At 49.4% G+C, this 21,857-nt stretch overlaps 1 protein-coding gene and 1 long non-coding RNA gene across 4 annotated transcripts in view; one reads left to right on the top strand and one right to left on the bottom strand.

The window, feature by feature from the left end:
* Positions 1-13,519: 13,519 nt before the first annotated feature.
* On the bottom strand, positions 13,520-20,888 carry LOC112542145 (uncharacterized). 3 transcript variants are annotated; one of them, XR_015797990.1, is made up of 3 exons: positions 20,689-20,888; positions 19,217-19,523; positions 13,520-14,362 (listed from the first exon to the last, which is right to left on the bottom strand). It is a non-coding gene; the product is annotated as an uncharacterized LOC112542145 (long non-coding RNA). The 3 variants fall into 3 exon arrangements; XR_015797991.1 differs by lacking the exon at positions 20,689-20,888 and adding an exon at positions 19,899-20,025; XR_003085995.2 differs by lacking the exon at positions 20,689-20,888 and adding an exon at positions 19,655-19,692.
* AHNAK (AHNAK nucleoprotein) overlaps positions 19,859-21,857 on the top strand; it is a 61,850-nt gene continuing 59,851 nt past the window's right edge. The window contains exon 1 of the mRNA XM_088151131.1: positions 19,859-19,997. The gene's annotated coding sequence lies outside the window, so the exon portion shown is untranslated. The remainder of the gene's footprint in view (positions 19,998-21,857) is intronic.

Here is a 21,857-nt window from a genome sequence, read left to right as displayed (position 1 = left end):
CTGGTGATGTTCTGAAATTATCCCCTTTCTGGCTAAGCATCGCTGACTTCTCCTACATCCACCCACCTAGTGAAATGCATTGTGTGAATCAAATCACAATGCCCAAGACAACTTTGAACGGGTTAAGAAGACCCCATGGGCTATTGGCGGTTACCGCTTTGGACATTCCTTGTCCATTCATCTTGCACCTCCACATCTGACCCTCGTGTAGAAGTGTCCTCGGCATCTGTTTGCCATGGCTTTTCTTCTTCCAGCCCTTCCCTACTTTGATTTCTAAAAGAATAAAGATGCAGTCCATGAAAAACCAGAGCTAACAAATAAAGAATAAGAAAGGCACAATTGTTATCTGCAACGTGGGGGGGGGGGGCTGTGTGCGGTTGAACCGCATCTTGAAAAAGAATGGCCATATTTGTATACAGTGATCATTCTCTGTAGATTTCCAACCAAATAAGCTCATTTTGCAAAGACTTTTTTTTTTTTGATTTGACATCTTCTCTGCTTTCCAGCAGGAGGGTATGCTGATTTTAGCCACTGTTAGTAGAATTTATAAAAGTTGCTGGGGGGGGGGGGTCTGCAATGGGGTGGGGGTCCGTCAGATCAATACAGCGGCCCCAAGTGTGCAATTCAAGCCGCCATCTTGACACACCCTCCCCTGGGTTCTCCTGCACAGTTGTAAAATTACAGGTTCCGCCACTTCTTTTAAAAGCACAAAATATACCTACAAAAAAACATTTGGAATTTTCTGGCTAAGAGCAGCCTGGTATTTATTTAATATATCAAAACACACCATTCCAGGTTAATGACCTATGCACAGATTTATTTCATTTTTTTTTTTGAAAAATGAAGAAAAACTGCTTGGAATAATCCTTGGAAAGCATGGTAGAGTTTATATGGCTTACAGTAGTTTGAAAATAGCATTTCTCCCCTTTTTCTGCAGGGGTTGTCAAGCTTCTGCCGTGATAACCCTTCCAGAATCTGAAAGATGTTTTCACAGATATGAAAAGGGTATTTATACAGTACTAACTAGAGATTGTTAACACGATGATGATTTAGATAACTTAAAGATGAGGGGGGAAAAATTTACGTCAATATCAACTACAATGTTTGAAATGTTATTGAACACAAGGTCGCTTAAATAGTACATTTGATGCTGACTGTAGCCTTGATCGACAGTTGCAAAATGCATTAAATTCTTTGGCAACATAAGAAAGGTTTCTATCTTAAGATTAATGCTTTACTTAATATAGTATTAAATATGAAAAATCTTTTTTAGGGTTTCTAAAGATTGACATCAAGGGCAAATGCCCCGCCTCCTTTCCTCAGGCTCCGCCCCAGAGCTACCAGGCTCCACCTGAGCCTTTTAGGATCACGACCAGGCGAACCAAACCCAAGGTTGGGACGGTTTGGCCCCTTTTCCCCTGTGCTTAATTTGATTGAAGTAATTAATTAACTAACGAAGCCAATGTATACAGCCGCCCATCTTGCCGAAGCGACTCTGGGCGGTGTAGAACAATTAGATCAAAAGGACAGATATGAAAACAGCAGAAGAAATATAAAATCACGTTAATAAATACTGCAGAAACCAAAAATGCAAACCGCAGGGGAAGGGAGAATAAAAATGGCTCCCTCAGCAATTTAATTTAATTTAATTTAATCAGCCCTCGCCAGACTCCCTATTTTGGGCAAGTCAGAAATCCTGCCCCCCCCCCGCCGGGTCCCTTTTCCAGCAGCTGGACTCTGCCCCCAGGCCCCTTGCCCTAAGCCTGCCCCTGCTTTGGCCACCCTCCCTGGGCTTTGGCTTCCTTGTCTCGCTGATTAAGTTAAAAAACATCCAACCAGCTCACTGTCTGTTGTGATTTCTCATTTAGGAAGGAAGATTGAGGCGGGTCATTAAGGAGCGATGCTTAATTTCCTGGGAGACCTGGAGCAGGGAAGATCCTTGCAAACAAGCGTGTGCCACATTACAAGCCTTCTTCCCTCCTGGCCCTTTTTAAATCCCATTTACAATGCCTTAAATGTTTCCAGCGTGCGAGGCGTCCAACGCCTGGAGGCAGGAAAGGCGCGAGTCTTGCAAGGAGGAGAACAAGCCCGGCTTTTAGGACAGTGCAAATCTGGCTGAGGGCACCCGTCACATGCAGCGGCCCGCCTTTGCTTTTCACCTTCACTTGCTGCAGCAACCCAACCGTTGGGGGCTTCTTCAACAAACCATGGCTAAACCAACCGCGATTTCGTGGGATATGGGAACTTGGTCTCAGTCATCCATTTATCCCCAGGAGGAATTGGACCGACCTAAGCCAGCTTTCTCCATCCTGAATAGGACTTGGATGGGAGACTATTAGAGACTCTAGCGCAGGGTTTCTCAACTTTGGCCACTTTAAGAAGGGTGGACTTCAACTCCCAGGATTCCCCAGCCAGCATGGCTGGCTGAGGAATTCTGGGAGTTGAAGTCCCCTCGTCTTAAAGGTGCCAAGGTTGAGAAACACTGCTCTAGGGCTACGTTCACATAATACACAGAATCTGGATATTGTCTTCCTCCATCTTCTGGGTTTGCCCAGTCCCTGGCATCATATAAATATCCAACATCTTTCTCCTAAGTGGGGTCTGTGAAAACTGCGACTTCAAAAAACTGGCCTGCAACAAATTGGTGGCTGGTTTTTAGCTGTAACCCAACAGCATTTCCAGGGTTCGGATCTCGTGATCTCCTTTGGTGGATGGCTTTCTCAGGGATCGGCTTGAAACCGGCCTGCGGTTAAGAATGGAAACCAAAATAAGAGTTGAACTCCATTCCCTGTGGTGCTGTCAGGATAGGATTTGGTGGAGACGGGGTGGGAAGGGAGGCAACTGAATCTTGCAAGACTGAAAGTATTTCTCCCTCCTCTCCTTTTACTCTCTGGAAAACCCGGGAGGGTCCCTTCTGAGATGCTTCCCAGGCCCCTTTTCCTTCTGAGGGCTGAGAAACCTTTTGCATGAAGATTGTCTAGGCCAGTGTTTCTCAACCTTAGCAACTTTAAGATGAGTGGACTTCAGCTCCCAGAATTCCCCAGCCAGCCATGCTGGCTGGGGAATCCTGGGAGTTGAAGTCCACCCTTCTTAAAGTGGCCAAGGTTGAGAAACCCTACTCTAGAGAGCCTGGAAGAAGGCCTGGGCAAGCCATTCTTGTTTTGTTGCTAGAGAAAAAACATGGATTTTCATCCCATTCACTCGAGGGAGCTTGATTGCTTTGATTTCATTTTATTATTGATTGCATTTATGTCCTGCTTTTTCTCTGTCAGCTTATGGATCAGGATCCAGGGTCAGCTCTTTTAACTGGTGATTGGCCTGGATGGGAGACCACTAGGAAATCTCCAGACTGAAGATTCCTCAGCTATCAAAGTTCTTGTAGTGTCAAAACTCTTGTTCTGTGGTTGGAAAATCACAAGGCATGTCCCGAGTCACCAGGGTCGCGCTCGACATGAAAGAGACTTTAATTTAAAGTCATACGCCCTTTTTCACAAAAGGCTAGGTCAAATCCCTTGTTTTACTTGGGCTGCCGGATCTTTCTCCTCCTCCACTTGCATGAAATTCTTGCGCAAGGCAGGGAAACGGTCAGAACAAGGCCAACCATCTGGTCAGTATGGATAACGCCTTGTCCAAATCGACCTGACAATGTCTCCAAAATTTTTTCCCTTGGCACATTCAACTTCTGTCATTTCACCTTTTCCTCAAAGTGCCAGAGAGTCCCCTTTGGGGATCTGGGGTGGGTGGGTGCCTTTGAGCATTCAGAATGGCAGAAGGTCTGGCTTGGCAGGGGTCAGCACATCTCGGCCCCCTCGGCAGCCTCCCTGCTAGCCCCTCTTCCCCCTTTGAAAACGCCCTACAAGAGGAAAAGTCCCTTTTCTATCTTGGCTCTGCAAGGCGGGCCAGGGAGGCTGAGAAGCTGCTGAAAAGGTGGTGCGAAAGAAGGCTGCGAGATTCACACACACGCTCCTTGGCCAACTCATCGGTAAATAAGGGCAGGAATTCCCACCCCACCCAGGAGGATTTCCCCAGGCTCGAAAGGAATTTTGAAAGCGAGGCATCTTCCTATCAAATAAGAACTGGCGCGGGGGGGGGAGTACCCCAAAGACGCTTCCTGCACGACTCTCTTTGGTCATCAGTCTGCCGTCCTTCGTGGCTCTGCCAAGACCCGAGTTAGCCGCAGCAAGATGGAGAAAAGGCTCGATTGCAGCAGCCATCAAACAAAACAGTCATCCTTGAATGACGGTCTCCACCCTCGGCGAAAAGAATCATGCGCTCTGACCACAGGAGCGCAGTTTTTCCTCTCTCTCGCTTATCTTGGCTCCAATCATGTGTTTCCGGTCCCTCTCCCACTTTGTGGTTTTCTGTAAGCACCCTGCCTTCGGTGAAGGAACAGGCTGGTCTGCTGTGTTATTTATTCCCTTTCCTGCAACAGGTCGGCCACGGAGCATCCGAAGCAAGACCGCCTGGCCCAGATCGATCTCTACCCCAGCCTTTCCCAAGCTTTCGACAGCAGGCAGAAGAGAAAGCGTGGCTTTGCGCAAGGAAGGCCTCTCGGGTTCTCCAGTTCAAGGATCCTAAGATCTCTGGGGCTGGAGCTGGGAGGGACGGCTGTAAATCAGGATAGACATGAGCTGGCAAGGTGGAGAAGCCATCTAACTTGGTTTAAGGTAACTTCGGTCTGTAGCAGGAATGCAGTTGAATGCATAAAACACATGTTTTACAGGCGGAAAGCTGCAGGTTTTATCCCAAATACCTTTGAAGAATGGATCAAGGTTTTTCTCTGCTCGAGAACAACTGTGGCCAGGTTAAACCATGCCTGCTAGGTAGACTAAAAGTATGGCTTATTGTGGTTTATTTAACCATGCCATTCCATGCCACTGTGGCCTGGAAAGCCACATTTGCACAATTGGCAATGATATAAGCTATGGCTTACAAACCAAAGAGGACCAGTTCTTTTATCATACTACACCAAAACTGGACAAACTAGGTTTGATAAGGTAGCCTTCTTTTCCTTGGCTCTGTCCATCTCAGTATTTCTCATGCCTGGCTGGGGAATTCTGGGAATTGAAGTCTACACATCTTAAAGTGGCCAAGGCTGAGAAACACTGGTCTCTCGCATCCCATGGAAACTGGGAACAGAAAAGTTTAGGCTCCCAAGATGGATGATTTGTTCCTCACAGATGTATAAACCCAGAAATAGCCAGGTATTCTTTGCATCTCGGTGCTCGGACTGCTCTGAGACCACATAACACACTGGACAAGGCTCAACTGGGATGTGGAATTCATGTAGTTCAGTGCAATGTAAGAACCCACCTTTGTCATAGTTAATTGTGTGAACTGTGGTGCAAACGAAGTCAACTTACATAAAAAATAGGCAGAGCTTCAATTGCACTGTCATGGACACCATTTTGACTTTTTTGACCATATCCTGCAGACACTGCTGCACCAAGCCCTGGAAGAGGAACGCATGCAGCCTGCTGACCAGGATTTCCCCCTCTCGTTAAGCTGGAGCAGGTGGCCTGGGCTGAAATACGGGGGGTGTTGAATTGCCAAAATTCCATGATCATCTCAACCCTTAGTAAGAAAGGATAAATAGCTTGTCAGGCAGAGCCACTAGTCCTCAGTGTTTCAGACCTACCTATCTTGCCTCTCTCTAAAAATCTGGGCTGACTGGAGAAAGAAACGGAAACGAAACTCCACAAGGCGAGACGAGGACTGTCTCCGATCACTCGGAAGGCTGTTTTCCACTGAATTTCCTAGGAAGGCCATTCCCAGCTCCCTCGAAAAGACTGGTGGCCACTCAGTTGGCTCTTCCAGCTCAATGCTCCTCCTTCTCAGGAACCCTTCTTCACTTCCCCCCAGCCACAGCACGATCATGCCCCAGGAACCCGCTTCTCTCTGCCGCGTCCTCACGGCACGACCTATGTTCATCTCCTGCCCGTTGCAAGGCAGCCGGCGTTCGTCTTTGGCTGCTCCAGTTTTAAAGGAGTGTGCTTTGCTGGGGCTGCAGTCAGGGGTTGGGCTCTGCCCAGCTCCTTTTGCCCACCTGAGGCTGCCCTGGGCATCACGGGAGAGACTGGGCACCTCGCTTTCATAGAGGCGTCTGTCCACCTAACGCCTGACCGGAGGCTTCCGTGGCGCTTTGCAGGCCTTTCGCAGCCTGCTTGTGACGCCGGGTTTAGCGCTCTTCTGGAAGGACACTAGTCCTGCGCTACACCGAAGGTCAATTTACTGCAGGAGTGAAAGCCAGGTGTGTTTCCCTAGGTGCTGGGTGCATTATAAATTTTCCGCTGGTGAAAAAAAGTTTCCCATAGCATATTCTTTACCGTTGATCTTGTTTTTATTCTTCCGGAGGACTGGGTCAAAGGAGGGTAGCTGTTCTCCTGATCAGACAAGGCTCCTGGGGTCAGGTTGATGTGGGTCTAGTTTCTGTGGCTCTTTGTGCAACGCACCATGGTTACTTGCGTCCCCTTGAGGGGTGGGGCAGGCACTATTTTGCTCATTCCACTCCAGCTTTGATGCCAGTAGACGACGAAGGGTGATTGTTATTTAGGGTGGGCCAATAATAATTGCACGCTGCCCAATGTCGGCAGTGGCACGCGTCTTCTTCACGGCTGATCGCCAGCTCGTCCTGAGCGCTGCCAGTCACAAGGTCAGCACGGAATTCCCTGCTCAGTCACAGCCGCTGCCATTTCCTGGCAGCGCTGGCTGGACGTGGAACTTGCTTATCAGTTGCTCCCCATTGCGCGCCTGCCCCATGTCTGTGGAGTCCTTGGGGCTCTCTGAGCTTGGTGCCTTGGCTGCAGATGTTTCGTTACCTGGCTAGGTAATCTCTTCAGTGCCAGAAGGGAGACGCTACCTAGCCGGGTAACAAAACGTGTGCAAGAAAACCATCAAGCTCAGAGCGCCCCAAGGACTCCACCGTTTGACCCAGAGCCACAGAGGTTCTCTTCTCTTCTCTTCTCTTCTCTTCTCTTCTCTTCTCTTCTCTTCTCTTCTCTTCTCTTCTCTTCTCTTCTCTTCTCTTCTCTTCTCCTCTCCGTGTCTGTTACCTGTCAGCGCTACGCTCCTGTTCAGATACAGCTGGAGTGATAAGAAGCCTGAAAGAATGTGTGAAAGGAAAACTCCTTCCTGTTTCACTCCACACCTCCTTCAGGGCTGATTGTCTTTTTGATGGGGAGCCAAACATCTGTCCAAACATCTCCAGCCTATTATGGAGAGACTGGTTGGAGGTTCCCCCCCACAAACCGGTAACGCTTGAGGGCAATAGAAACAAAGGCAGGAGAATCCATTACGTAGTCCTTTTCTTTAACCATCGATTCTTCAAATATATTTATTATTTATCCAGGACTTTTTGTTTGTTGTTCAGTCGTTAAGTCGTGTCTGACTCTTCATGACCCCGTGATCCACATCGCACCAGGCCTTCCTGTCCTTCACTGCCTCCCTGAGTTTGCTCAGTTTCATGCTCATTGCTTCAGGGATGCTGTCTAACCATCTCATCCTCTGCCGTCCTCTTCTCCTTTTGCCTTCAGTCTTTCCCAGCATCAGGGTCTTTTCCAAAGAGTCCTCTCTTCGCATTAGGTGACCAAAGTATCTGAGCTTGAGCTTCATTATCAATCCTTCCAATGAGCAATCAGGGTTGATTTCCTTTAAGACTGACTGGTTTGACCTCCTAGCAGTCCAGGGGACTCTCAAGAGTCTTCTCCAGCACCACAGTTCAAAGGCATCAATTCTTCGGCGCTCAGCCTTCTTTATGGTCCAGCTCTCACAGCCATACATTACTACTGGAAAAACCATAGCTTTGACCATGCGGATCTTTGTCGGCAAGGTGACGTCTCTGCTTTTTAATATGCTATCTAGGTTTGCCATAGCCTTCCTCCCAAGGAGAAAACATCTTTTAATTTCATGGCTGCAGTCTCCGTCTGCGGCAATCTTGGAGCCCAAATAAATGAAGTCTGTTACTGCTTCCATTTCTACCCCTTCTATTTCCCAGGAATTGATGGGTCCAGATGCCATGATCTTAGTTTTTTTAACGTTGAGTTTCAAGCCAGCTTTCGCACTCTCCTCTTTCACCCTCATCAAGAGGCCCTTTAGTTCTTCTTCGCTTTCTGCCATTAGGGTGGTATCGTCCGCATATCTGAGGCTGTTGATGTTTCTCCCTGCAGTCTTAATTCTGGCTTGTGATTCTTCCAGCCTGGCATTTCTCATGATGTACTCTGCATATAGGTTAAATAAGCAGGGTGACCGTATACAGCCTTGTCGTACTCCTTTCCCTATTTTGAACCAATCGGTTGTTCCGTGACCGGTTCTAACTGTTGCTTCTTGGCCTGCATATAGATTTCTCAGGAGACAGGTAAGATGGTCTGGTGCCCCCATCTCTTTAAGAACTTGCCACAGTTTGTTGTGATCCACACAATCAAAGGCTTTTGCATAGTCAATGAAGCAGAAGTAGATGTTTTTCTGGAACTCTCGTGCTTTCTCCATGATCCAGCGAATGTTGGCGATTTGATCTCTAGTTCCTCTGCCTCTTCGAAACCCAGCTTGTACATCCGGTAGTTCTCGGTTCACGTACTGCTGAAGCCTAGCTTGTAGGATTTTGAGCATAACCTTGCTAGCATGTGAAATGAGTGCAATTGTGCGATAGTTTGAGCATTCTTTGGCATTGCCCTTCTTTGGAATTGGAACGTAAACTGACCTTTTCCAATCCCATGGCCACTGTTGCGTTTTCCAAACTTACTGGCATATTGAGTGCAGCACTTTAACACCATCATCTTTTAGTATTTTAAATAACTCAGCTGGAATACTGTCATCATCCAGGACTACCTTGATATTTTATTTTTCATTAATTTTATCTTCTCGGTAAGCCACCCAGAGTCGCTTTTTAACAAGATGGATGGTGACAAATTTGATATATAAATAAATAAGTATAAACAAACAAATCGATAAACTGTACAAATGTCCTTCGTGGCGAGGCTATTTCAAAATGGCTGAATCTTCAGGTCAGTCCGTCAGTTTTATTTTGATCTTGACCCAGCCTGCTAAGAGTTTCCTCAGAGCTGCTAGCCCAGCAACCGAAGGAGAGATTTGGGCAAGGCAAGACCCAAATAAACACCAAACTTTTCTAAAACTCCATCCACTTTTTTCTCTCTCCAATGCTGTCTGTAATGGTATGTGGGAATGTCCTTGGGAGACAGGAGGAAGTGCCACGGCCTAGGCCAGTGTTTCTCAACCTTAGCAACTTTAAGATGAGTGGACTTCAACTCCCAGAATTCTCCAGTCAGCATGGCTGGCTGGGGAATTCTGGGAGCTGAAGTCCACTCATCTTAAAGTTGCTAAGGTTGAGAAACACTGGCCTAGACAATCTTCATGCAAAAGGTTTCTCAGCCCTCAGAAGGAAAAGGGGTGTGGGAAGCATCTCAGAAGGGACCCTCCTGAGTTTTCCAGAGAGTAAAAGGAGAGGAGGGAGAAATACTTTCAGTCTTGCAAGATTCTGTTCATCTCTTGCAATAAAGACAGAGTTAGTACTCCTGGTTGTGCTTCTTGTCTGGACTACCTCGCAGGGCTAACACGGCCCCACTCACCCTTGTAAATTCTATAAACTCTATTTGTCTCCACCAAAAAAAAAAGCAACTAACCACTAGGAAGAGTGGCCTTTTCTGTATCTGCACCCAGTTAGAGATCTGCTTTCTTAGGGAGGAAGTTGGCACCATCTTCACTCCATACAGATTTTCATTCATTCATTCATTCATTCATTCATTCATTCATTCATTCATTCATTCTTTTTGATTACGAAAAGAAGAAAAAAAATACATAAAAAAGGTTTAACAAAAAAGTGAAAAAAACGAGAAAAAAAGGGTTAATATATCATTATAACAATAAACAATTTCAATTTTACATATGCTTATCTGATACAAGTATTATTCAAGTACATTTATATTTCTAATAGATTTATATAATTACCTTTTTTTTTTTCTAACTCAGTGTATTTGGTATAAACGAGTCTCCTATTTCATGATTCTCGTCCATACAAATCTACGTCTACAGGCAATCCGCTCATAAGCGGCAAGTGCAATCAGGTCTTCAATCCACTGAATAAATGGGGTCATACGTGTATCTTTCCAAAGCTGCAGTATCAGCCTTTTGGCCACAGTAAGGGCACGGAGAATCCATTTACGTACTCCACGACTATTTTCTTCATGGTGCCATGTCTCTCTCTTTGCTGATTGAATTTAACAGTTTTCTTGGGAAGAGAGAGGCTTCTCCACCGAAACCCGTTCTGCAATGTTTTCGTTTCCTTTGCAAGCGTTGTCTTGCTGTTCTCCAGGGCTGATGATATATATGAAGTTTTCTTGGGTGTGGATGAGAGAGGGTTGTAATTACAAGGCAACTGGGTGATACCCTTTCTCCCCCCACCACTTCATTTTGAGGGCCTCCAAGCCCCAGACTAGGAAAAGTTGCATACTGAGTCTTAACCATAAAAAACAGGCAAAGTTTCTAGCTTTGCCAATCTGAATCTATCATTGGGGGGGGGGGTGTATGTTTTCAGAGGGGTCCCAGGAATCCTCTTTTTGCAGCAAGAGTTTCGCTGCCCTTGAAAGACGCACCAATTTATTATCCCCAGAGACTGGTGGATTGGATGTAACGATAAATATGAAATCACACCCCCCAATTTGCAATCCCTGCCCAGCGATCGCAGGGCGACCTCTTTGTTAGGATAAATTTAACACAAAAGCGTGCCCACCTTAGTTCTTACTGCTCTTTTGAAGGCAGGTGGTATTTAAAAATTAGGCTCAGTATTTGAGATGTTCCTGTATGGATGGGGTGTAGTTTCCTTCTTGGGGGTCCCTTGGTTAGAGTATTGGCTTTTGCCTGAGGCAGAACCAAAACCCACCAAAACTGGCAGGGCAAGCTATGTATATAAACAGGGAGAACACCCCACACTCACCCGCACTGATGATGTAACCTCGCTGGGTAACGGAGTGTCTGCAAGCAAACCGCCAAGCTCAGAGAGCGCCCAGGACTCCACAGTGCCGTATATACCTGTGAACAAGCCGAGAATTTTGGGTTCCAAAACACCCCCCCGAAATTGGGTTCGGCTTATCCACAGATGGGCTTATCTGCAAATATAGGCGGTAAATTCTTTGGGCTTCTGGGTTCTCTCTCAGCAAGAATGGGTTTCCAGTCTCCACTTCTGGCTTTTAGTCCTTTAAGACCCAGAGAGGCGACCTTGGCCCCACAAAGCAGGCCTGGCCTGTGGGGTGTCTTGTCCCAGCTCCGGTCTCCCTCTCTTCCCCGTGGGGCTCTTAGCCTGACCGGCTGGGCATCGCAACTGTCCTTTCATCAGCACCTGGCAGAGAAATTCCGCTCTGTTTTTTCAACTGCTCACGCAAAGGGACAGAAAAATGTGGAGAATTGTCCTGGGTGGGGTGTCCTTATATTTATTTAAAGATGAAACAACTGGGGGGGGGCATCAATGCCCCCCCCTCTCTCTGCATCCTCCTCCCTCCGGCCTCCCTTCCATCCAGTCTCAAAGGAAGACATTAAGAAGGAACATTTTCCATCCAGCTCGCTCTGTTTCCTATGGAGTACTCCATATTTTCCTCCACCCGCCCTATCAGGGCATATCGCTTCCTTTGTGGGCTGTCCCCAATTTGTCCTTAATTATTTCAAAACAGGAGTTTTGAGATCGGTGTCTGTCCTTTACTCAGAGGTGACATCTCTGCATATGTTTCAGTGCTCCAGAACGTTTCCAGATCTTGAACTGCAGCATAGTACAGATTGCAACCGCATGCACATCTCATGCTAAAATAGGCCTCGTTTAATCATGGTTTGTCAGCTAAACCACCATGTCTCAGGTTTGCTGAACAGGTTGAACTGCAACCTAGCATTCACATACAGGGGCTGAGTCATACACGTCGCACAGCCAAATTGAACAGACCGATGGCTGAGCGTGAGATGAAAAGCAAATCTTTTCCTTTAGTTTTGCCCAGTGGAGTGAAAGGGGCTGGGTGGGGTGAGTTCCACAACAGCTTTCTACCTAGTGTGCAGCAGTGGGCGTGAGATTCGCGTTCCTGCCCTCAAAGGAATTTAAAAGGCTCACGTTTCTAGTCCTCCAGGCTGCAGAGAAAGGCTTCAGATGGGAGGGTGTGATATTTCACACTAACCCTAATCTTAGTCCCAATCAGCATAAAAAGCATCGATTGGCTCTATTTGCCCGGGAAAGTTGGGTCCAGCCCACCCCCTCCTGTCAGCCCCAGTAGGTAGACCACACCAAGAAATCAACGACTTTTATTGAAATTGCATATAATGCCAAAATCTTCCAAGTCCGATTGTGCTGGACCTCCTCCTCCTCCTGCTTATAGTTCAGTGAATTAGGGAGGGGTCTGCCTGAACCGCTTCCGAATATTATCTGTCTGTTGTGGGCTTAAAAGATGTTTTACCCCTGCCAAGGTTGAGAAGCGCGGGCTCCAGTGCCGCCCAGGAGAAAACAGGGAGGGAGAAAGAGAGGGGTTAGGCCTCCTTTTGCAAGTCAATTTTTTTTTTCAGAGCTTCCTGCTGGTTTGCTGAATTTGAGAGGGCTTTGCTGGATGTATCACACACTCCCTCCAAGGAAGAACTGAGTCACTTGGGCCGTCCCCATTTGTGATGGAGACCCATCACAAGCCACGTTTCTTCTTTACCCAAAACCTCTCTCTCTCTTTCAGCCTCTTCCCCCACTTTTTTGTCCCAGTCATTATCCCCAAATAACCGCAAACCACCCTATTTCCGCTGCAGCATCCTCCTTTTTTTTCAAGATCAGAACAATAATAATTAACAAGGGGGGGGGGGGAAAGAGCGATTCTGTTCAAATCAAGCATCCCCCCCCAGCTTTTCTCTGAAAGGCTGGGTGGGTTCGCATTTGGCCAGCTCAGGGAAAGACCCAAAACAACAGGCCGACCTGAGTGATGAGAATCCAGATAATTTGGTTACAGGGTTAGGGTTTGTTCAATGTGTACTTGGCACCTCCTCCAGGAGAACAGGGTGGCATTCGCAGCGATGCCTGCTCCAACGTTTCCCCACAAGAACAACGCTGTGGGGTAGGTTGGGTTGAGAAAGGACTGGCCCAAAGCTACTGAGTGACCCTGTAGAGCAGTGTTTCTCGACCTTGGACACTTTAAGAAGGGTGGACTTCAACTCCCAGAATCCCCCAGATTCTTGGACGTCCCCAAAGCAGAGGAGGAGCTGTGGGTGAGACGGGAGCCTCGGCCCTTCTCCCAGCCTCCGTCAGGCGGAACCTGGTAGCACCTTTTCCGACTCATCCATTTTATTTTTTTAAATATAATTTCACTAGAACTTTTAAGAAAGGAGATAAAAAAGAATAGAAACTAATACAGAGTAAGAAAAAGAGAAAAAGAAAATCAAAGAAAGCGCTAACGGTGCAAAAGCAAAGAAAGAAAAAAGATACCAAGAAGTAGCTTCCGATTTTCTTTACAGCAGTTATAAGTACAATTATAAATTTACCTCTTGCTCTGTGGTGACAGCATAACTCCATTTTTTCTATGATCATTAAAAGGCACCTCTATGAAATTCTATGAAATTTATTACTGATTAAACACATTATTAGGTATTATGTATTCCGTGTATATTTTATAAATCTAAATTAAATAAATACTAAATAAACGAAACGATCAATCAATAAACCAAATAAATATATATTATTTATTAAATATTTGTTCGTTGTTACATTGTTAGGTGTTATTTATTAAGCCGGTACTTAATAAAATTAATAAATACTAAATCAACTGAACTATCAATAAATAAACCAAATAAATACATGCAAGTATTAGATACTTGTGGTTTATTCAATGTATTAATTTTATGAAGAGGCAGAAGCTTTTTATTAAGAGGCAGACGCTTTCACGAGCTGTAGCCAGCTCTCGGCAGCTGACGAAAGCTTCCGCCTTTTAGAAAAAATTGGTGAGTGGCAACGGTGCCACCAGACTCCTGACTTTTTTGCCCCAGCCTGGGCCAGACGGAGTTTCCGAGGCAGGAGCTCTTCCCCAAGAAGACAAGCAGATGCTGTTTCTGAAGCAGAGCAAAGCTGGCAAAGGCAGGGCTGGGCTGGCCCAACGTCCGTCCCGAGGACCATCCGCTTTGCCAATGCCCCCCAGCCGAGGCTGCCAGCGCTGACGGGCCGAGGGGTGCCGCGGCTCCTTCAGGCCTTGGGCTTTATCCCACCGCAGCCATTCAACTCTCGGTGGTGCGAAACCCCGAAAGGGTTGCTGAAAAGTCCTTGGAGACGTGGCTGCGCTCCCAGGCCTGCGGAGTCCCGGTTGTGTTTTTTTCCCAAGTTGTTGTTGTCGTCTTGTCTGGGCAGTTATGGCTTGTTCGATTTTTAATTGTGGAAGGAGGAGGAGGAGGAGGGGAAGGGGAAGAAGAGGAAGAAGTAAAATAGCAGGAATGAAAACAGTTCAATTAATTTGCACTGAAATAGAGCAACTTGTACATATACAACATTCAAGTGGTGTTTACAAACTGCAGTAGTTAAAAATAAACTCTCTGGGCTTTGAGGGGTGTTTCATGGACAGAAGTCCCAAAAGTTTGACTTTACTTTGATTGCGCCTGGTTTTAATCACTCCTCCTCCTCCTACTTTAAAGGCCTGTAGGGCCTCAAGTCATGCATTAACCCATGTTTTGGTTAACCTTGTTTATTGAACAAACCAGCATTGGCTTTTCCCCAGCACATGAGGCCATCAGCTGATGGCTGGGTTCACACCACACGCCACGCCCATCATGGCGTAGTGGGGTAGGTAAGCAAAGTCCAAATGAACAGGGGGAAAAAATCAGAGCGTATTTTCTGGTAAATCTCAGCCTTGTGTTATTAAAGTGTAGGTTTTCCAGCCGGAAAGATGTTGACCTGATCACCATGCTGGGGGTGAATTTTATAACATGGGACTGGATTGTCCTAAACCATGGTTTATTTAACTGTAACCAGCAGAGAGAAAGATGCAGCTTCTGACACGTTGGTGGGGAAGGAGACAAGCGGTGGAGGGATGGGGGGGAGATGCGTGGGAGGCAAGACATTTCGGGGGGGCGGCCAGGAGACAAGCTGGGGCTGAGATGCCGGGGAGGGGGGGCGCTCAGCCTGTCATCAGCACCAGCTCCGCCGAAAGCTGGATTTTACTTTTTAAACATATGTTTGTCCTCCGTTCGTCCTCTTGTTTGGGGGGGCGTCCTAAGGTTTCCCTGCACTCGCTTTGGAGGCCTTCCCCTCCCTGCCTCCCTCCCTTTCTCTCGCAGACTTGGATAACGATGCTTCTAATTAAATATCTCGCAAGGCAGGTAGCAATTAGTCTTCGCTTTCTGGCGCCTCTCTCTCTTCCAAGGACGGGGACACGATTTGCCAATGTGAACTGGATCCTGCCAAAACAGGGCGGGGAAGGGCCTTAGCTGGGGTGGAAGTGGCTCTGGAAAGGGGTGGAGCTCTCCGCAGCTATGGGGTGGGGCAGCTTAGTGGAGCCTCCTGACTCAGGAGCAGTATACCTCTCCCTGCCGTTCCTTGGGGCAGGCTTAGCCTCCTGCGTTCCCAAGCCGGCCATCGGTTTTCCTCCTCTGTCACTGGCTTTGGCATCTTACGGAGATAGACTGCCTCTGCACACGGGAGCTTCCTTTCATGGTCACGGCCAAGACTAAGTGACCGCTTCCTCTGGGTTTTCTCTGTGCATTTGCTGAATTCTTCCTTCCCTAACAATCCTGCGCATCCTCGGTTTGCAATTCACCACGTTCGCTGGGCATTTGGGGGATCCTGGCCCTGGTATAGCTGGATAGTCCGGGCTCAGAGAAAGTCTGGCTTATTTCTTTAAAAAAATAAATAAATCCAGCAGGGATCTCTGCATCCTATGGCAGTGAGTTCCAAAAGACGGCGTGCTTTGGCCTGAAAAAGTCCCCATTGGCCTTTCACCTTCTCTGCTGCTGCTGCTTTCGATTCTCCCCGAAATTTTGGGGTGGGGCGAAGAAGAGAGGCTCGTTCAAACCCCTCCTGTGGTGGTGCATAGGCTCATTGCAGGAGTTGGCTTCCCAAACCCAACATTATCTCAAGAGAAAGCTGGGTCTCCCTTTGCCGGGCGACCGTCTGCTTGGCCTGACTGAGACGCAGCCGGTTCAGAAGCCCCCTCCTTCGGCATCCGGACTCTAATCCGGCTCGGGCGTTTGATTCCAGAGCCAAATTTCAGCGGTAATTAGAGACTAGGTTGGTGAAGCCAACTTTGCCCGGTCTGCATGAAAGGACAAGGAATCTGAGGGTACAGGGAGGAAAAGGAACAGCAAATGGAAGAATTCCCCCTCCCTCTTTTGCAGTGCTCAGGGCTGAGTTCACACATCCCGCTGAACCCTAAACCAAGTGAAGAAAACGCATTTTCCAGCAGTATTTTTCAAACTTGGCAACTTTAAGATGGGTGGACTTCAACTCCCAGAATTCCCCAGCCAGCCATGGGGAGTTGAAGTCCACCCATCTTAAAGTTGCCAAGTTTGAAAAACACTGATTTATAGCATGTTTCAGCCCCAACAGACCATTGTGCCCTTGCTTGCCAGCTGTTTCTTGGTCCTCAGCAAATGATGCAGAATCGTATTTGGTTTCTAAATATTCTACCACTGGATTTTCCTGACTGCTGCTCATTCTAACCTGGAGAGTCCAGAAGTCTTATTCTTATTCTTATTCTTGTTTGGTCACACAGTCAGACAGATGTTTAGACTGGATTTGGCATTTTTATCCTCCTCTTCCTCCTCCTCCTCCTCCTCCTCCTCCTATTATTATTATTATTATTATTATTATTATTAATAATAATAATAATAATTCATCTTTAGGGACTCCAGAACTTGAAATGTGAGACTCGTGGGTTGCAAAGTGGGCGCTTTTCTCTCCGGGCACCCCTCCCTGCATCCAGGTGGCTAAAGCATTGGCATCTTGACCTGCAGAGGGGTGACGGGGGGGGGTGCCATTGTCCGAGGAGGCTTTGGGAACCCTAGCAAGGAAAAATCCAGCTGGAAAGCTCGGGGAAACGTCCAAGGAGAGAAGAGGGGGAGACCCCTTCCCCGAAGTGTGTGTTGGGAACTTCTTTTCTGTGGAGCCCTCGGGGTTCTCTGAGCTTGGTTCTTTTCTTGCAAACGTTTCATTACCCGGCTGGGTCACATCTTCAGTGCCTAGCCGGGTAATGAAACGTTTGCAAGAAAAGAACCAAGCTCAGAGAACCCCGAGGGCTCCACAGTTCAACCCTGAGCTACACATCTTCTTCCACCTCTATTGGAACTTCTTTTCTCTTGCGGGGAAGTGGGGGGGGGGCAATCGAAAGCCGGGAATCGCCGTGTTGTGGGACGTTTAAAAGCTAAAAAGAAGTTGCACGTGATGGGTACTTACAGGGGCAAATGGGCAACAGGTCTTTGGGGTGGAGAAAGGGGCCTGTTGTTGTGGTCTGCAGGAGGTGTGAAGCGCCGTCATTCTTGAGCAACCAGCAGGAAGCTCGTGGTTGGTAAATCTCCTCCTCACAGCAGTATTTCCTACAGTTAAACTTTCCCTCTGGCCCTTTGGGGAAACACCTTCTCCTATCAAAAGCGCAGCTCACCCACTTCCAGGCCACACAACCTTCCTCTGAGTGCCGCAAGAACTTTCCTTTTCTTTTTTGGGGAGATCCGCTGTTTGCTTGTTTTTCACAGGCACGGCTCCGCTTTCTTTTTCAGCTTGAAACGACTTGTGGCTTGCATCTAGTGGCAATGAGTTCCCCAGTGGCGGCCAGCACCACCGTTGGGCACTGCATAAATAACATCTCATGCCACATTGTGGCAGCTGAGCTGATCTTGGCTAAGCTGAGAAAGGAAAGCAGGTTCGGACCCATTTAGGGCTCGGATGGAAGACCACAAGGAGATCTCAGGACTGCTGCCTAGACTATTTCTAAAGAAGATAGCGGCAGATTCTTCGGTAACCCTATCAAGAAAGTTATCAGGTTGCTTCCATGAACTCATCAAAGATCAAAAGCCACTCAGAGGTTAAGACAGCGTGCATGGTGGTCCCCCTTCCGTTTTTCACTGCAACAACCCTGTGAGTTAGGTTGGGCTGAGGGAGAGGAGCTGATCCCAGGCAACTCTCTGGCCGAGGGCCCTTTTTTTTTAAGGTTCTTGCAAACCCCAGAGCTGTTCCCTTTGATAAAATCTTTGGCATTGAGCGCCTCTGTTTGCTATTGGAAATGATGAAATTGCTTTTCCACCTCTTTCTCAGAGGAGACATTCAAATCTGTCAAATCTTGGACAAACGGTCCCACCCACGTTTGCTCGTTAACTTATGGATCTCCTTGACACAAGATTTCAGGCCTCCGTATGAGAAGGCTGGGTGGTAGGAGGAAGAGGAGTGATTTATAGAGCACGGCTCCCTTACGCCTTTCTTCGAACCATTTGCACGTGAACGTGGCCTGTATTTTTATTTCCCCTTTGGAAAACAACCCCACCTGCCTGTAGATCATACATGGCAGAAGAAGTGGGATTGAGCAACAACAGACCCAAAGGGATGTGATAAAAATGAGCGAACAGCCTCCATATAGGTGGGGATGGTGGTTCCCAGAATTCCCCATCCAGCAGCCCCTGAGAATTCTGGGAACTGCAGTCCCAAAGCTTCTGGAGGGCACCAGGTAGGGGGACACAGGCTTGAACTATTCCATGGTGGTTCACACAACACGCTTAACTCAGTTATTAAGTTAATTCACGTTCCGGGTGTGCACAATACCTTGAACCATAAACTAACCAAGTGGTCTGGGTTTGCACATATGCTAACTCCCCGCAAACCTGAATCCAAATTTAAACAAACCAGATATATGTGGAAATGCAGCTGCTTAATCTTTGAGGGACCTGGCTAAGGGTGCTGTGTGAACAGCGCCAGGAGTCCTGCCTGTCCTGTTTTCACGTTAGTGGTGCTGCACGCTTGAGCTTTAGAAATGTTGACCTTGGCAGGGCCTGGATGGGGTGGGGGGCACTCTCATGAATACAAACTGAAATGGGGTGGGGGCGACCTCAGTAATCTCTGGCTCCTGGAGAAGTGACACTTCTTCAGGAAACATTCCCATGAAGTTGGAATGAACATCCTGGTTTAGCACTCTTGGCCCTTCTCCCCAAGGGAGCCCCACATCCAAGGAGGGCTCTCAGTGGACAAAGGACGCCCCTTCTGGCCATGCCCCCTCAGGTATCCAAAACTCACCTGCAGCTACAGTGTGGGCTGGGGTCATCTTCGATCTTGCAATGGTTTCTTGGGGTGGTGGGGGGAAAGCAACTCCAGGAAAAGAGAGCTAAGTTGCTGATGAGGCCTGAGGAAGAGGAGGCATCAGTCGCTATTGACGATGATGGCGGAGTGGAGCCCCCAGCATCAGAAGCAGTCTACCTTTGAAAACCATTTGGTGGGCAGGGAAATTGCAGGGAAAGGCTGCTTAGTTCCATGTTTGTTTGTTTTTCAAAGGCCCTGCTCTTTTCTTGGGTTGCCAGTTAAGGATGAAAGTTCTTGAAGTTGCCTAAAGAAAAAAAGTACTTAACAGAGTTTCCTTTCCTTTGCCCATTTCCTTTCCCTTCCCTTCCCTTTCTCTACCATTAATTTTTCCTTCCTTATTCCTGCTCTCTTTCTCCTTTTTTCTCTGTCATTTACCTTTTCCCTTCCTTCCTTCCTTCCTCCTTCCTTCCTTCCTCTGCTCTCTGCTCGCCGCCTCCCTCCCCTCCCCTCCCCTCCCCTGCCTTGCCCTCCCCTCCCCGGCAGGGCCGAGCAGAGGAGTCACGCAGTCACACCCATCCCGGGCCGAGTTACAAGAGCTCCAGCCGGGCGGGGAGCGCCCCACTCGCTTCGCTCCCGCGGCAGGGCTCGGACGGGCGCCTGCTCGCCAGGGCTCGCTCACCGCCTCCAGGAATCCAGGAACGGCTCGGGGTCTGGGGCGTTACACCGGGGCGTCGCCGGGAATGGCCGTGCTGGGCAGCTGAAAGCCACGGACCCACAGGTGAGGCTGGCGGCGCGTCTCCGGGCCAATTCCCCCGCCCCCGCCCCCGCCCCCGCCCCGGTGCAGCAGAAGAGCCGCGGGGCCCGGCACGAGCCCCCCGAACCCCCGCGTTTCTGCAAAGGGCGGCCGGGCGCCCCCTCGGGCACCCCGTGCCAAAGCGCCCGGGCGGTCGTTCCCGAAAAGAAGGCGCGCCCTGCAGAAAAGGGGCGCCCCCCCGCCTTGCCAGCGCCGGGCACCGCCCTGACGAGTCCGGACGGTTCGCCGAGCCGCCCCCGCGCTCTCCGCGCAGAGCCGGTGGGAAAGTTTGGTGCTCGGGCGGGTGGCTGGGAGCCGGGCGGGGAGGCGGCCCGGGCAAGAGGCTTCGTCCCAGCTGGGGCTCCGGGTCTCCCCGCAGACTTCGGACGGATCGGGGGGGGGAACTGTTGCGCCCGTCCTTCCCCGTAGGTGTTGGACGTGCTCGTTCCCCTCCCCCAGCTCGGGTGGGTGAGTCTGGAGCGGGAAAGGACCCCCGCCCGTTCTTGGTTTGGAAAGCAGGTGGGGTGGCACGCCAAGCCCCCCCCCCCCACTGCAGGGCGAGCGCACAGGTGGGAATTCCTTTTCTGGGAGCTTCGGGGGAGTGGGCGCCTGGCCGAAGAAGGCTGGGCCCCCCCGAGCGAAGTGGAGCTGGAAGGGACGGGGTGTGCAGGCGCACCTAGGCCGTGAGCTGATGTGGCTGCTGCGAAGGCAAGGCGTTGGCTTAATCCGGAGTGACTCCGGTTCGGGAGGGGTGTTCCTCGTGCACCTCTTGGGATTCCCAAGGAAATGGGGGAGCCCCGCGGGGCGCCCCGAAGCTTGCTCCCAGCGTGGACTCCCCTCGGCTCTCGGACTAGCTTTTCCGCGTGTGCATTTCAGGATAGGGTGTGGCCCCGGTTAGCCTTCGCCCGAGAGGTGCGGATGGGGGCGGCGGCAGGTTGGCAGCTGTGCGGAAAAGCCAGTGGCGGAGGAGGCCAGCTTTTGCGGGAGGGGGGCTGAGTGGGCTCGCACCCCCAGTTTATTTGCAGAGCCGCCTCTAGCCCCCCTCCGCCTGTTTATGCCGGAGTGACTCTCCTTGGAAGTTGCTTTGGAAGAGCCGCGTCGAGAGAGGGACGTTCCGGGCGGTCCCGTGGGAAGGCGAAGCGGCACACCCCGCCCGCCCCCTCCCCTCCCCTCCCTCTCATTCGGGTTCAGCCAGCGCCCGGAGCCGCTCCGCTTCGCTTTCCTCACAGTTCTCCCCGCCTTTCCTTTTGCAACTGGCGTTCATTTGGATCGCGGGCGGAGGAGCGGCTGGCGGGGAAGGCGCTCGGTCCCCGCTCGGGCTGGCCCCTCCGGGCGGGGAAGCGCTCCCCCTCCCCACCTCGCCCCCTCCCCGCCCTTGGGCCCCGGCCAGCCCTCTGGAATGCGCGGCTTGGAAAGACTGACTAAGGCCGAGCGGCAGCCTTCGAGGGAAGGGCTGAGGCCAGCTCCCAAAAGCGGGAGGGGGGCTCTGGATCTCGGGAAACCGGCGGGGGGGACGGGAGCCGGAGTCGAGGGAATCCCTGAGAAAGGCGAGGGAGCCGGAGTGCGGGCGCGCAGGTTCACAGGACTCCCGAAACCCGGCTTAGCCAAACCGGTGGTGCACAGGAGGAATCGGAGAAAGAAAGAGAGCCTGAGAAAGGCTGGGATTGCGCAACCTGTTGAACCCCTACCTGAGTTAATGGGACACAGTGGCTGCGTTTATCTTTACTTATTTATTTTTATTTAATGTAGAGGCCACCCGACTCCCAAATGAGAGATATATAAAATATACATAAAAAGCTACATCTAACCGGAAGAGCAAAGTATTCAAAAGAAAGTCAAGATAAA

The sequence above is a fragment of the Python bivittatus genome, unplaced genomic scaffold, assembly GCF_059951505.1.
Source record: "Python bivittatus isolate LINGU-HERP-01145 unplaced genomic scaffold, Pbiv_v1 ctg000660_np1212, whole genome shotgun sequence".
Taxonomy (NCBI): Eukaryota; Metazoa; Chordata; class Lepidosauria; order Squamata; family Pythonidae; genus Python; species Python bivittatus.
Note: the sequence above shows the minus strand (reverse complement) of the source record. Positions and strands in the feature narration are given on the sequence as shown.